Genomic DNA, 16,568 nt, shown 5'->3' with positions numbered 1-16,568 from the left:
ACATGTTTGCACAAATGTGTGCCTTGCCTTCTAAGTTAGATTGTTGGTTTCTTGAGGCAGGGACTCTGTCAGCCTCGTATCCTTAGAAGTATCTTAGCATGACACATCTCGGCAGTATCTTAGTCAAATTTTCAATTTAATCGTCTAAACCAGCCACCTCACTTCCCAAGTGAGGGAATAGACGTTGAGATATCACAGGATTCTCCCAGGAACATTTATTAGCAGAGCTTGAGTGGGAGCAAGGGTCATGTGTTGTAGTCCAGGGTTAAGACTACTGTACTGTTGGTCTAGTTCTCTTCCAGTGTTGCTGGTGACTGCTGTTTTCTCAAGTAAGCCAAAAAGCAGAATAAGCAATGATAAACCTTTTTCCTTAAAAATGCCTCAAGAGGGACTTTTGGACAGGGGTTAGTATAAAGGTAAAGGATTTATTTTCTAATGGCTAAATTTTAGGGTCTTTCCTGATGGTCCAGTTGTTAAGAATTCACCTACCAGTGCAGGGGACACGGGTTCCATCCCTGGTCCAGGAATCTGACATGCCTTGGAGCAACCAAGCCTGTGTGCCACAACCCCCGAGCCCACATGCTGCGACTGCTGAAGCCCATGCTCTGCAACAAGAGAAGCCACTGCAATCAGAAGCCCCCGCTCACCACACCAGAGAAAGCCCACGGGCAGCAATAAAGACCCAGTGTAAACAAAAATAAAAGTTTTTTTAAGGGCTAAACTTTAGACCTGCCTTAATGGCACAGCGGCTAAGAATTTGTCTGCTACTGCAGGGGACATGAGTTCCATCCCTGGTCTGAGGAAGATTTCACAGGTTGCAGAGCAACGGAGCCCACAACCAGTGAGCCCATGTGCCTAGAGCCTGTGCTCCTCAACAGGAAGCGATTGCCATGAGAAGCCTGAGCACCGCAACTAGAGAAAGCCCAAGCAGAGCAACGAAGATCCAGCACAGCTAAAACGGAATTTTTTAAAATCTTTTGAAGAAAAAGGTTAAACTTCAAGTAAGACTTATCTTACATATGCTTGAAATTGAGTATAAAAGTCCTTTCATGATAATGTCAATGATCATTACAGTTTTTCTTTTGATTCAATCAGTAATTAAAGCCTAGAGCAGATACTTGACCCCACAGTAAACTGATGCTTAGGAAGCAGGTCACCTCAAATTATTCACCCTGTCCTTTTGTTATTGTCGTCAAGGATTGAATGGGATCGTATCCTCAATTTGCTTGTAGATTGCTATACTATTCCAAAAAACTATACCCTACTGCACTTTGGGGCTCTAGGTGGACCTCACAAGAATAGCTCCTCCAGCTGTAAGTAGGTACGGGTATGTACATATTTGGGGATGATGAATAGTGCTCTCTTTGTTTTGTTCACTTAAGTTTGAACCTCTGGTAAGGTCTTCTCTTGCCAGTTCTGTTACCAAATCATCAGATCAGAATCATCTGTTTTATTTTTTTCCTTGGCCCTTTCTTTGGGATTGAAACTGACTCCTTAACACCTCAGGTGTTTGGAGAGAGCACATCTGGTGGCCCACGTGTTCTTATTCTCTCTGAGGTGAATGATGAGATGGTGCTGCAAGACGCTTGGAAGCAAATTTCTTCAGAAGTAGTCGAGGCAACCAGGATCCTCTTAGTTTTAGGTCCCAAGAGGTATCTATTGGCAACCCAAGTTGCCAACAATTTGGGGTCGAGGAGTGCTTTGTTTTAGTGGAGACAGGGTCCAAGAGCAACTTTTCTGAAGATCTTTCCAGTTTTGATAACATGCAATGAAAGCTTTCTATTTGTCCTTGTAATTTCAAAAAGATTGCATGATTTGAAATTAGATGTTATTGTAATCTTTCTTCTGCCCTGGGCCACTGTGATGGTGGTCAGATCACAATAAATAACTCTAGGACCTCAGTTTCTCCCCATCTATTAAATCTGGATAATAATTCTCACCCAAAGAATTAAGTGCATGTACACAAAGGTGACCTTGGGTATTTGGAAAGGATGTTGACTTGAATGTATATTGATTATAATTTTATCCATGAAACTCAGAGCCTGTTACAGGCATTTTATATAGTTTCTCCCCCTTGTGGTTGGCAAGTCTGGCCATAAAGCATCTGGAGGAAAAAAAACCCAGAGATGCTGAAGGCAGCAAGTCTTGGCTTCCCTCTTTTTCTTTTTTTAAATTTTTATTGGAGTCTAGTTGATTCACAATGTTATGTTAGTTTCAGGTGTACAGTAAAGTGAATCAGTTACACACATACATATATCCACTTTTTTATATTCTTTCCCCATATAGTTGGTCCCGTCTTCTTACATTTCAGTTTCCCCAATCATCAGTTGTGTTTCTTCAGTACTAGGCAAAAGTGTCATCCTAATTAGAATATGATGTTCTTTGAAAACCATCTGCATGCTAAATATTAATAATGAGAAACCCTGTTCCAGCTTGCCTTCCAGGATGGATTTATTAGTTTGAGATCTTCTTAGGTCACCAGGATGAAAAAGCAGCTCAGGAACAACCCTGGTGTTTAGCCGAAGTTGGTACACAGGAACATAGAGGCTGCTCTGTGTCTTAACCTTCACTGAAGAGAAATGAGGTGAAGGGATGAATATCCACCTTGAATCCTGAAGTAGAATATGTAAGAGGAGCATTGGGGTATTATCCCGGTCCTCTGAGTTTTGAGCAATGAAATTCTCTCTTAGTTGAGCCATATCTAAAAAGATGCTCTTTCCAGCATGTATTCTTAGGACAAGTTCTTGGAGGGCTTGGTGTTGACACCATTTGATGAGGAAAAACTAAAGCATGGCAAGAGTTTTTTAGTGCCCAAGCATTCCTTAAAATGTCTGTTATTGACCATTTCCCTCAAGACACTGTGACCAAAGTAGCCACTCTAGAGATGGAAAAGATAGAACAGGTAGGACACCGTGGATGAGGTCAGGGCTCTCATCGCAAATGCTCGGCTTCTCCTATTAGGTATGTTACTTAGAGAGAGTTTATTCCCACTTCCTTCTCTCCTGCATCCCCAAAGAATTTCCTTTCATCTTTTGAATAAGTGCTGCGGCAGGCAGAATTTCTTAAATGACCCCCTAAAAATACTCTAATCCCCAGAACCTGTGAATTTGATTAGCTATTGCACCTGTGGTAATGTTTGGTGTTTTTTTTTAACTTGGCTCGTAGAGCAGATACTTTATTGAAAAATTTATTGGTTATTACTACCAGATAAGAGGCAAGATAAAACCTACTTCTCATTTGTAAAAAGAGTATAAAGTCAACTCAAAATGGCTGTGACAAGTGTGTATGTTATGTGCCTTATTCCAACTCTTGCCAAGAAAGATTTTTTTTCTTTGGACCATTTTTTATGGTTATAAACTGAAAAACAAAACAGGAAACAGTACTGATAAGGACAGGAGAGAAAAATAGGTTTAGAAATAAAAATAGGGGTACTCCAAATAATGGCTTCAGTTCTGTCTCAATAAGGCTGTTTAATGACAGCTCTGGCAGCAGTCAGCAGTTCAGGTCAACCGTACCTTCTGGCGTGGTGATGGTTCAGTCCCCACTGTCCTGGAGTTCTAAGGCAGCAGACTGCAACCTTGAACCTCAGTGCAGTTGAGGAGTGCAAGCATACTATTTTCTGTCATTTTAAAATAATGTGACATCTCCCAACTGAATAACAACCAACATCTGAGACCGTGTCTGAGATGCCACTCATACTCTGTTGTAAAGGGCAGTTTGGAAGCACAGTATCTGAAAGTTGGATAGAAGTCATTCCTCTCCTCACTTCAAAGTAGGCCCCACACTCCATGGATGGAGGGGGCATGAGCCTGACCAGAGGCTAAGAGCCAAGGAAGCAACAAAGCAGGAACCCAGAGAAGGGCCTGTATCCCAGTCCTCAGTTCCAGTCCAGTACACGGTGAAGACCCACCAGGCAGCCAGAGACTCTGGAAGCAGAGAGGTAGGCTTGTTTTTTATTGAATGAGTGATCTATGCAGTTGCCAAAGCCACTATGTACAGAGAAGAGGCGGGGAACTTTATTTCTTGGTCTCTTCCTTCTTGGACAGAGTCTTAATGATTTCCTCCTTCTTGGCCTGAAGCCGCTCTTCACCACGCTTGTGGGTTTCCTTGGTCTTAGACCTGCAGGCCTCAGCCTGCTCCGCCAGAGCCTTCTTGCGAGCCTTGTCTGCCTTCAGCTTGTGGATATGTTCCATGAGAATCTGCTTGTTTTTGAACACGTTACCCTTCACCTTCAGGTACAGGCTGTGATACATGTGGTGGTCACTCTTCTTAGATTCATGGTATTGTCTGAGCAGCAAGTGCAGAATTCTCATCCTCTTCCTCAAGGTTACCTTCTTGGGCATTCAAGCATTGGCAGTACCCTTTCGCTTACCTATGCCCATATGCCTGCCTTTCCAGCAAGCCAAGGTGTTTTTCTGGCATCAAGCCCATGAGTGGACAGTCACAGGCTTCCAGATGATCAGCCCATCTTTGATCAGCTTCTGGATCTGCTGGTGGGAGTTGGCATTGGCAATTTTGTTAGTCTCATTGGGGTCCAACCCCTTCTTTTTGCCACAGCAGAGGACACTGGAGGCAAGCCTCTTCTGAAGCCTGAGCATAATTCATGGCTGCGACCACAGAGGTGAAAGGAAAGCTATGGTAATGTTATATATGGAACAGCTGACTCAGATAGGGAGATTACCTGCATGGGCCTGAACTAATCAGTGGCCCTTAAAAACAAAGAGCTTTCTCAAACTAGTGGCAGAAAGAGAAATCAGATTTGAAGAAAGGATTTGATACACTTATTATTGGCTTTGAAGTTGAAGGGGACCATATGTAAGTGGCTTCTTACGTCTGAAATTGACCCCTTAACCAACAGCCAGCAAGGAAATGGGACCTCAGTCCAACAACTGCAAGGAACTGAATTCTGCCAACAGCCTGAATAAGCCTGGGAAGTGGATTCTTCCTTACAACCTCTAGATAAGAGCCCAACGCAGTCAACACCTTCCTCGACTTGACTTGGGATTTGTGAGACACTAAACAGGAAACCTGTGCTTCCCAGGTGGCACAGTGATAAAGAACCCGCCTGCCAATGCAGGAAACATTGGAGACGCAGATTCGATCCCTGAATTGGGAAGATCCCCTGGAGGAGGAAAGGGCAACTTGCTCCAGTGTTGTTGCTTGGAATGGTCCATGGACAGAAGAGCCTGGTGGACTGCAGTCTGTGAGGTTGCAAAGAGTCGGACACGACTGAGCGCACACAAACAGGAAATGTAATCAAACCTGCCTGGATTTTATGATCTACAGAAAGTAAGATAATAAATGGAATTTGTTTTAAACCACTGAGTTTATATAGTTTGTCATGTAGCAATAGAAAGGGAACACAAGTGCAATTTTCCAGTCTGCAGAAGGAGTGAAGTTTCATCTGAATCTTGTGATGAAAGGAATTCTTAAGTTGACTTATCTGACTCTCTGCCTCCTAATTTCATTGACTCTAACCTAGCCCAAGAAGGCAAAACAAGGAAAAATCTTTTAATTTTATTTCCTTATTTGCCTATTTATTTATTTTTTGGCAAGACCACATGGCATGCAGGATCTTAGTTCCCTGACCAGGGATCAAATCTGTGCCCCCTTCAGTGGAAGCATGAAGTCTAATCACTGGACCACCAAGGAACTCCAGGAAAGACATATAAGCAAAAATTGTATGCCTATAGCTATTTTTACTATAGCTATTTCATTTGTGTGAGGTAGGTATTTTTTTCCGGTTTTAACAGGTAAGAAAACTAAGACTCAGATTCAAGAATCATCCCTTTGTTCTAGAGGTCACCTAGGTGGAAACTGATAGAACAAACCCGTGGCCAGAGCTCCTTGCATTATGCCACACCACAAGGTGTGGGGGCCAGGATATCATTGAAGGAGAGGGGAAGAGGAATCTGGACAGTTGTTTAGATTTCTCAGGGAAGGAGATTGATCTGTCTTTCTTATAATTATCTCTGTGGTTACCTTGCAGATAGTTAGCATTTGCTTACCCTTGTGTTCGTTTTATCCACTGCTGGTAATTTCCTGGCCTTCTGGGTAGGCTCAGTTTAGCTGGTTGGCTCAGCTCTTGCCCCAAGATAGATATTTTTTTAACTATTGTGGATTAGAACCTTCCAGGAACTGCGTGCTGCTTTTAGAGAAATCAACTCTGTAGATCTTGCTGGGGAGGGTAGTTGGGGGGGGCGGTGTTTATATGTATGTTGTGGGATGATATCTGTGCCTAACAGATTTCCATGCCTATTGCACCCCTAAGGCTTTTCGACCCACTTCTTCCTTGATGTGGATCAAGGACTTTTAAGTTTCCAAAACATAGCTGCAAAGGGTAACAAACACCTAGCCCATAACTCCCTTAACAACAGGAGGATAGTCAGTGGGGATTTAGCTCAGGTAAAATCTGTACAATGCAAAAACTCATAAAATTTTCAAAAACAGCTTAGCCTATAGAGTTGACAAGATTGAAAGTCTCACAATCCTGGGTTCAAGTCACTTTTGGTTAATTCTTCTCGTGCTTCAATTCCTTCCCTTTTGTGAAATGAGAGGCACATTTTCTTGAGATGTGCCTCCTAGAGATGACATAGAAACAAATGAAATTAGATTTTAAAATTCTTGCTGGAGGAAATTTCCCTGGTGGTCCAGTGGGTACTGCTCCATCCCCAATGCAGGGGACCTGGGTTTGATCCCTGATCAGGGAACTAGATCCCACTTGCCAAGACTAGGAGTTTACATTGCTGTAACTAAAGATCGAAGATCCTTCATACCATACCTAAGACCAGGACAGCCAAAAAAAAAAAAAAATTCTTGCTGGAGACCTAGATCTTGTAAATTGTCTTTATGTCTTCTGTTTCTTAGTTACCAATTTACCAGGAGTAATTTAACACTAGGACTCTCTGCCAGGGCTAAAATTAGACTCCACCACTCTGGGGCTTCCTTTTCTCCTTCTTGCTTTTGTTTTGGGAGCTGGAGGGAAACATATGTGCTGCTGGAGTTAGTAAACTAAAGACCACAGAAAACTTTTCCTGCTAAAAAAAAACATTGTTTTCATCCTACCCACCTTAATATCCTTTTAAAGAAAGAACCCAAGTCTGCCCTGGATTTTGTCTATTTGATTCACTCCTAGATATGGACCTGGGAAAGCCTAGGAATCCCTGGGGAGTGAGAGAGAGAGAATAAACAGAATCGGAAGGGAGACAAGTTAGGCTCTTGATTGCTCCAGCCAGCCTCCCTTTCCCAGCCAGACAGGCTTTCTGCCACCAAAACTGTAAGGTTCTCTGTCACGTCACAAAAGGGTCTGGAGTTACTCCTGTGGGCTGACATCTTTTCTGAGGGTGGAAGGCTTCAGATATCGGACACCTTTCTTGTCCAGGGGTCTAGGGAAAAGGATCAGGCAAGGAGGGAGTCAAACTTTTCCAACTGTAACCTAGAGAGAAACGGAACAAATTCTTCACCAGGGAAGACTGTGTAAACAGTGCCTTTGGCTGGAGCCATAGAGTTGGGGAAGCAAAGAAAGGGATCTTTGTTCTCCCCTACCCCAGCCAGAGCACAATCGTAGAGCTGGGATTGTTTGCTTTGGCAAGAGACTCCCTGCTTGAAAGGACTAGGCGTTCCAGAGACTGGTGAGGCCTCTGTTAGGTTTCCCTTATGGAGCTGAGAAGAGGACAACCCCCAGCCTAAATCTTTTACCTAAGGAAGTGAGCTGGGAAACCTGGAGGCTTAAGGCATCTGGCCCATTCTTCTCCAGCTTTGTTCACTTCTTTCCTTCCCAACGTTACACAGCATAGGATGTTAGATAACCTCAACCTTCCTGCCTTTGAGGGTGTTTTTGGTTCTTGTACTAGTGTTCTGTTCCCAAAGAAGCTACATTTTCACAGAATGCAAGACAATCCCAGGGCTCCTTTCTAAGGAGTCCAACAGGAAATAGGAATTCCAAGATCATTTTCTCCAACCTGTTCCTTTTAGGTTGTATTGCACATGACCCTTATAGTTGTAGTCAGTCTTTCCCAAAATGTCCAGAAATGTCCCATTTTCCTTGGATAGCATTGTTGTTGTTCAGTCACTCAGTCATGTCCAACTCTGCAACCCCAAGAACTGTAGCCCACCAGACTTCTCTGTCCATGGATTTTCCCAGGTGACGATACTGGAGTGGGTTGCCATTTCTTTCTCCAGGGGATCTTTCCCTGCTGCTGCTGCTGCTGCTAAGTCGCTTCAGTCGTGTCCAACTCTGTGCAGCCCCATAGATGGCAGCCCACCAGGCTCCCCCGTCCCTGGGATTCTCCAGGCAAGAACACTGGAGTGGGTTGCCATTTCCTTCTCCAATACATGAAAGTGAAAATTGAAAGTGAAGTCATTCAGTCGTGTCCGACTCGTAGCGACCCCGTGGACTGCAGCCTACCGGGCTCCTCCACCCATGGGATTTTCCAGGCAAGAGTACTGGGGTGGGGTGCCATTGCCTTCTCTGGGGGATCTTCCCCATCCAGGGATAAAACTTGTGTCTCTGTATCTTCTGCACTGCGGGTAGATTCTTTACCACTGAGCCACCAGTGATGCCCAATGGGTAGCATTGAAAGCTTAGCTGCTCGATCATGTCCAACTCTTTGTGACCCTGTGGACTGTAGCCTGCCAGACACCTCAGTCCATGGGGATTCTCCAGGCAAGAGCACTGGAATGGGTTGTTATGCCCTTCTCCAGGGAATCTTTCCAGCCACGTGTTTGAACCCAGGTCTCCTGCATTGCAGGCAGATTCTTTACCATCTGAGCCACCAGGGAAGCCCAAGAATACTAGAGTGGGTAGCCTATTCCTTCTCCAGGGGATCTTCCCAGGAATCAAACCCAGGTCTCCTGCATCGCCGGCGGATAGCGTTAGTGTCTCACAGATTGAAACAGTATTTATGCAGTGCCAGGTGTCCTACAAACCCCGTATCATTTAATCTCTGTGACCATTTTATCAGGTAGATACAATTGCCCCCATTTTACAGATTAGGATCTGGGGATTAGCAAAATAAAATAATTTGCCTAAGTCACACAGATGGTGTATTAGCTTACTAGGGCTGCCATAACAAAGCACCACAAGCTGAGTGGCTTGACAGAAATATATTCTCTCACAGGTCTGAAGGCTAAAAGTCTAAGATCGGGGTGTTGGCAGAGTGGGTTCCTTCCAAGGACTATGAGGCAGAGTTTGTTCCATGCCTCTCCCCTACCTTCTAGTGGTTTGCTGGTCATTTTTGGCATTCCTTGACCTGTAGATCTATGCTTTCATATTTAGATGGCATGTCTGTGACAAAATTTCCCCTTTTTTATAAGGGTACCAGCTGTATTGAATTAGGAGCCTGCCTTACTCCAGTATGAACTTATCTTAACTAATTACATCTACAATGACTTTACTGACCAAAAAGGTCACCTCTGAGGTACTGGGGGTTAAGACTTTGACATATGAATTTGGAGGGGACACAGTTCAAGCTGTAGCAGATGGTAACTTGCTATGCCAAGATTTGAACTTGGGTCCCTCTGATTCCAAAGTCATTAGTGTTCTTTCTGCTGTACTCTGCTGCCTCCTAAAAATCAGAAAGTTACTCATAATGTCCTCGGCTTTCCATTATCTCTCATCTTCAATCCAAACTCTATATGGCTGCTGCTGGTAATCTCTCTAACGTGTAGATTTGATCAATCATTCTCTTACTTAAAAATCTTTTAGTGACTCCCAGTGACTAACTGGATAAAGACCAGACATTTTATGGTGATAAAGAGGGCCTTTTTTTCATGCCTGTCTTTTCAGCCTACTTTCTCATCACTCTCTCTTCCTATCCAATCACCATAAACTCCAACCATACTGACCTATTTGCAGTTTCTCAAATACGTTATGGTTATACACTCCTTCAGTTCTTGATTTCATTCATCACCTCTCCCAATATATCCCTTTTTTGCAGTTATCATTTCAACTATTCAGACAGAAAAAAAAACAACTGTAGGCTCATTTTGTTTTTAAATACTTTTTTGGCTGCATTGCACTGCATGTGGGATTTTAGTTCCCCATCCAGGCATCAGACCCAGGCCCCCTGCACTGAGAGTGTGGAGTCTTAACCACTGGACTGCCAGGGAGGTTAGGGTCGTCTTTGATTCCTCTACTTCCTTCACTCTATATACCCATCTCCACTGTCACCACCCTAGGCTCAGCTACCATCATCTCTTACCTGTGCTACCAAAATGACCTCCTAACAGTCTCCCTGCCTTCATTCTTGACCACTCCATAATGAAATGATTACTGAAAGTGAAATTGGTATTGGTATTGTGATTTGTATTCTTTGTGATTTGTAATCACAGTTCTGAAATTGTGATTCATAGTCTTCTGAATAAAACCACCAGTGGCTTACTATTAGACTTAGAATCAAATCTGAAGTCATCACAATGCCTGTTATGTTTTTACAAGATCTTGTTTCTATCTACCTCTCCAACTTTACCTCAGATTACTCCTCTCATCTCAATAATCTATTTACAATTGTGTAACGAACTACCTCAGATTTACTGGCTTAAAACAACAAATATTTATTATCTCAGTTTCTGTGGATCAGGAATTCAGAACTGGCTTAGCTAGTTGCTTTTGGCTCAGGATTTCTCATGAGGTTGCAGACAAGAAATTGGCCAGGGCTGCAGCCCCTGTTGACTCAAGGATTGGGTTCAAGCATCTAACTCCAAGATGTCTCACCTAAATGGTTGTTGGCAAAAGAAGTCACACACTGTCACTCTGCCACCATTTGTTTCTTAGCAGTGCGTCACTAAGTCAGTGCAGACTACACTAAAGGAAAGTAGAGTTAGGCTCTACCTTTTGAAATGAGGCATGTCAAAGAATTTGTAGATAATCAATTCTCAGCCTTCTGACTAAGATCAGGTGTAGAATTTGTGGACACATTTTAAAACTGCACTTATTCCTGCTGCTGCTACTGCTGCTGCTAAGTCACTTAAGTCGTGTCCGACTCTGTGCAACCCCATAGACGGCAGCCCACCAGGCTCCCTCGTCCCTGGGATTATCCAGGCAAGAACACTGGAGTGGGTTGCCATTTCCTTCTCCAATGCATAAAAGTGAAAAGTGAAAGGGAAGTCCCTCAGTCGTGTCCAACTCTTCGCAACCCCATGGACTGCAGCCCACTAGGCTCCTCCATCCATGAGATTTTCCAGGTAAGAGAACTGGAGTGGGGTGCCATCGCCTTCTCCGGCACTTATTCCTATAGGTGATTATTTTTTAATTCAGACCTAGTAAGGAATTTACGTACATAAAGTTCGCCATTTTTAAATGTGCTGAGTTTTGGTGATGTGTATAGCAATAGAATCATTGCAGTTGAGATATGTGCAGTTCTATGACCTCAGCATCTTCTTTTATGCCCCTCTGTAGCCATTCCCCTCTATCACCACCACCACAGCCTCAAGCAACCACCGAGTTGATTCTTGTCCCTATGGTTTTGTCTTTTCCAGAATGCCACTAAATGATATCATGCAGTATGTAGGGTTTTGTGTCTGTCTGCTTTCCCTTCATGAAATGCTTTTGAGATTCATCCATGTTGTTGCATGTATTATTCCTTTTTGTTGCTGAGTAGTATTTCATTATAGAGATGTACTATAATTTATATATATATATTCACCAGTTGATAGCCATTTAGGTAATTTCCAGTTTTGAGCTATTGTAATAAAGCTGCCACATGCATTCATGTATAAGTCTTATGTAGGCATATATTTTTATTCTTCTTGGGTAAATAACCAGAAATGGGATTTCTGGGTTATATGGTAAGTGTATGTGGAACATAAGAAACTGTCAAACTGTTTTCCAATGGGAGTATGTCATTTTACACTCCTGTCAGCAGTGTATGAGAGTTCCAGAGGCTCCTCACCCTCCCCAGCATTTTGTATTATCTGTTTTTAATTTTAGCCATTCTAATGGGTATATGGTAATATGACACAGTGGTTTAAGTTGCATTTCCATAAAGTCTAACGATTTTCAGCATCTTTTTATATATTTGTTGGGTGAAATGTCTATTCAAACCTTTTGCCCATTTAAAAAATTAGATTGTTTTCTTCTGAGTTGTGAGAGTTCTTTTTGTATTCTGGATAGCAGTTTCTATCAGGTATATGTTTTTCATATCTCCCCCCAATCCATGGCTGTGTTTTTCATATTTTAAACAGCATCTTTTGGAAGACAGAAGTTTTTAATTTTGATGAAGTCCAAATTTATCAATTTTTTTAATGATTTATGGTATTTGTGCCCTAGATAAGAAATCTCTGCTTAACCCAAAATTATAAGGACTTTCAGTTATATTCTCTCATAGAAGTTTTATAGGTTTGGGTTTCATAATTGGGTCCATCATCCATTTCAAGCTGACTTTTTTTGTGGTGCAAGGCATGAGTTGTAAATCCTGCATCATGTGGGGTCTTTCGCTGTGGCTCATGGACTCTCTGGTTGTGTTGCCCAGGCTTCTCTAGCTGTGGTGCGCAGGCTTAGTTGCTCCACAGTATGTGGGATCTTAGTTCCCAAACCAAGGCTTGAACCTGAGTACCCTGCGTTGCAAGGCGGATTCTTAACCCCTGGACCACCAGGAAGTCCCTATAGTAAATCTCTAAATCAGGTTGTGTGAGTCCTCTAACTTTGTTTTCTTTTTCAAAAGTGTTTTGGCTATTCCAGGTCTTGCTACCAGCAACTCTTGCATTTGAGTGCCTCTCTCTCTCCCCATCTTTTCAGGTCTGACTCCTTCTTGTCATTCAATCCTCACCTTAAATGTTTTCTCCTTGGAAAGACCTTCTCTTACCATTTTCAGTTTAGAATGGACACACACTCATACACCGTGTAACACTCTGTCATTACCCTACTTGGTGCCCCCACCACTTGAGTGTAAGCTTCACGAAAGCCTAGCTCTCCCCTACTCGTTTATCACTGTATCTTCAGAATTTAGAACAGTACCTGCCATAATACAGATCCTTGATAAATATTTATTCAGTGAAGGAATTAAGTCCTTTGAATGTCTAATCCTCCACCCTTAAATCTCATATTTATCCACTAAAATATCTCAGTCAAAAGCCCAAGTTTGTGAACTCACTCTAGAGTTTGTTGTCCCTCTTTGTGTCTGTATATACATTTATTATAGTACTTACTATTCATACTATCATTATATATGTACTTGTCAGTCTTGGCCACAAGACTGTGAGCACCTATGATATAGTAGCCACTCAATAAATATTTTTTTAATGGATGAATGAATGAAAGAAATATCCTACATTATGGGTTACCTTACAGTTTATCTTTCTACAAAGTGCATGCTAAATCTCTTGGGGCAACTTAAAAACTAAAAAATACACATACACAAAATTGAAAATAATACCATAAAGGACCACTCTTAATATTAGATGTAAGTAATAAAAACTAACATTTACCAAGTACTTACTATGTGCTAAACAGGAGCAGACCCAGTTGAGTAGGGCCTGAAGTTTATAAAATTTGGGGATTCTCTTTAAGAAAAAGAAATATAAAATTAATTGCAGGGCCATGGAGGTAGCCTGTGCAAGTGGGATTCCCTGAAACTTAAATGTCTTTAGTTTTCAAGGTAAATCTACCTCTAGTGCCAGACACTGTTTTAAGGGCATTGCTTAATCTGCTTAAACAACCCTATGATATAGAATTTCCATTTGAGAAATGAAGATGTTGAGGCCTAAAGAGGCTGAGCAGTTTTTGCAAGCTCCCACTACTGGTAAATATGAAAAGGCAGATTGGAACCCAGTGTGGGTTCAGAGCCCATGCTCTTTGGCACTGCTGCCTTCCTGAATCAGTGTCAAATATTTATCATCCATTATTGGTCCAGATCTGACATCTCCCATCTAAGATAATTCTCACATCTTACAACTGACTCAGTGTAACAAAAGCTGCAGAGCATGGCTCATCTATAAGTGTCTGAGGCATATTCTTCAGCTAGAATAGAAGCCTGTACTTCAGAGCTTAGTCAAATACGAAAGAGTATTTGAAAGAGCTACTGAGTGGTAGCTCTCTTGGATCCAATTATTCTATTTTTTTTGTCTCCTAAATTTGCATATCTGGTTATCTGAAACAGTTCTTTAGGCTACTGGTGCTGCTGCTAAGTCACTTCAGTCGTGTCCGACTCTGTGTGACCCCATAGACGGCAGCCCATCAGGCTCCCCTGTCCCTGGGATTCTCCAAGCAAGAACACTGGAGTGGGTTGCCATCTCCTTCTCCAATGTATGAAAGTGAAAAGTGAAAGTGAAGTCACTCAGTCGTGTGCGACTCTTAGCAACCCCATGGACTGCAGCCTACCAGGCTCCTCTGTCCATGGGATTTTCCAGGCAAGAGTACTGGAGTGGGTTGCCATTGCCTTCTCCAAGTTCTTTAGGCTATAACTATGTAAATCATTAAAAATATCATGGACACAGATTAACCATACCCAGTTTAATAAAACCTCATTTTCTTTTGGCCACAAGTAAAAGAGCAGCCATCAATATTCCTGTGAATGACAATCAGCAATCCAAATGATTGGAGGCTTTTTCCCCCTTAGTTGAAAAATAATTATAAGCCTGCCTATCTTCTTACTTTCCTTCCTTTCCTCTTCCTTCCTTCCTGAATAATTCAGCCTAAAAGCCATTAGGTGGGGAAAGTAGGAGTCCAGCTAGAATGAGTAGCAGCAGTGGCTCATTGCAATATGTTGGAGCCTGAAGAGGGTAAAGAGGGTTCTGATTCCATGTTTGGAAACCATGGTGGGAGCCTGGCATGGAGGATTGGAGCTTAAGCAGGCATCTGTGGTCAAGGAGAGGGAGAGGCAGTAACAGCAACAGAAAATTGGTTATATATAAGTGGGATTGGTCAAATAAATATGTTGAGGACAAAGGGAGCCAGGTTTCTTCTGCCAGATAAAAGTCTCAACTGTGGAAAAAAAGAAAATCAGAATGAACCCTGTAACATTAGGTTAGAATTAGAGGTATCTGGATAAAATATATACACAAAAAATATTACCAGGTGGCTCTAGCGGTAAAGAACCCGCCTGCCAATGCCAGAGACATGAGACACCAATTAGATCCCTGGGTCAGGAAGATCCCCTGGAGTGGGGCAAGACAACCCACTCCAGTCTTCTTGCCTGGGGAATCCCATGGACAGAGGAGTCTAGCGGGCTGCAGTCCATCGGGTTGCAAAGAGTCAGACACAACTGAAGCAATTTAGCACGCACACACATACACACATTTTCCCCCAATTCAGTTCACTGAGAGGACCTGGGAATAGTGATACCCCAAAGCACTGATCTATGGCTTCTAAATACTAATTCTCCACTGAAAAGAACCATTGCTCCATGGGAAAATGGTTGTTTCAGGGTCTGGGGAGGGAACTACAAGATGAACCTGAAATATATGGTTGTGCCAAGACAAAGTGTGGAATGCTCAAATAATGATGGGGACATGTCACTTATAAAATCAGTCACAGATGTGATGTACAGCATAGGGAGTAGTCAATAAACTGTAATAACTTTGTATGGTAACAGATGGCAACTAGACTTATCACGGTGATCATTTTGCAGGGTACAAAAATATCAAATCACTATGCTGCACACCTCTAATATAATATCATGAGTCAATTATATTTCCAAAAAATGATGGGGACATCATTTCAAAAGGACATAAAAGAGAGCTTTAAAGCAGCTATTCCAAATAAAAAAAAGTTAAAAAAAAAAAAGAGCTTGAAGGGGCTCCCATTGGCCAAATCTGTGATAATTTGAACATCAAACTAAATAATAACAGTAAAAGATTATAATCCACTGAATAAAACAGGAATCTGTGAGTCATTCTAATAGTAATAATTAATAAATAGAAGGGAAGAAGAAAAAGCTTTTCTCAGTAAAATGACAACTAATTAATGTAGAAACAATGATGGACTTAGAAAATGCTATTTAGAAGCCATCAGTAATAATTAAGCCACAAAACACCGATGAATACTAAAACAAATGAAAATTTGATGAGGGGTAGGTTATTTCCATACTCTCAAAGTACTTTCCCACATAATACTCATTAATTACAAAAGGGAAAAGAATAATTTTACAGTGGAGAAATGTGGAAGACATCACCAAAAAGGATGAAAGTTACCAACATTACCATTAATGGGACAAATCAAAATAAGATACAGGCTCGAGAATGCAGTTAGAACATCACTTCTGTTGTAATTCCTGACAAAAATGCATAATCTGAGTAGAATCATGAGGAAATATCAGACATACTCGATTGAAGAACATTCTACAAAAAACTATCCTATAATCTTAAAAAGTGTCAAGATCATGAAAATCAAGAAAAGACCAAGACAAATTCCATATTGAAAGAGAATAAATGCAACACATGACCCTTTTGCACTGTGCTACCTCAGTAGCACACAAAAAAAGGGATCCTTTTGCACTGAGGAATATTTTTTGGACAACTGGCAAAACTTGAGCAGGATCTGTGGGTTATATGGTAGTAGTATATCAAATACCAATTTCCAGATTCTGATGGCTCTATTGTGGTTGTGTAGGAGAATTCCCTACTTGATAGGA

At 41.9% G+C, this 16,568-nt stretch overlaps 1 pseudogene; it reads right to left on the bottom strand.

The window, feature by feature from the left end:
• Positions 1–4,016: 4,016 nt before the first annotated feature.
• On the bottom strand, positions 4,017–4,598 carry LOC120858336 (annotated as a pseudogene).
• Positions 4,599–16,568: the final 11,970 nt, after the last annotated feature.

Source organism: Oryx dammah, unplaced genomic scaffold (assembly GCF_014754425.2).
Source record: "Oryx dammah isolate SB20612 unplaced genomic scaffold, SCBI_Odam_1.1 HiC_scaffold_29, whole genome shotgun sequence".
Classification (NCBI taxonomy): Eukaryota; Metazoa; Chordata; class Mammalia; order Artiodactyla; family Bovidae; genus Oryx; species Oryx dammah.
The sequence above is the reverse complement of the archived record's forward strand: the minus strand, read 5'-3'. Positions and strand labels throughout refer to the sequence as shown.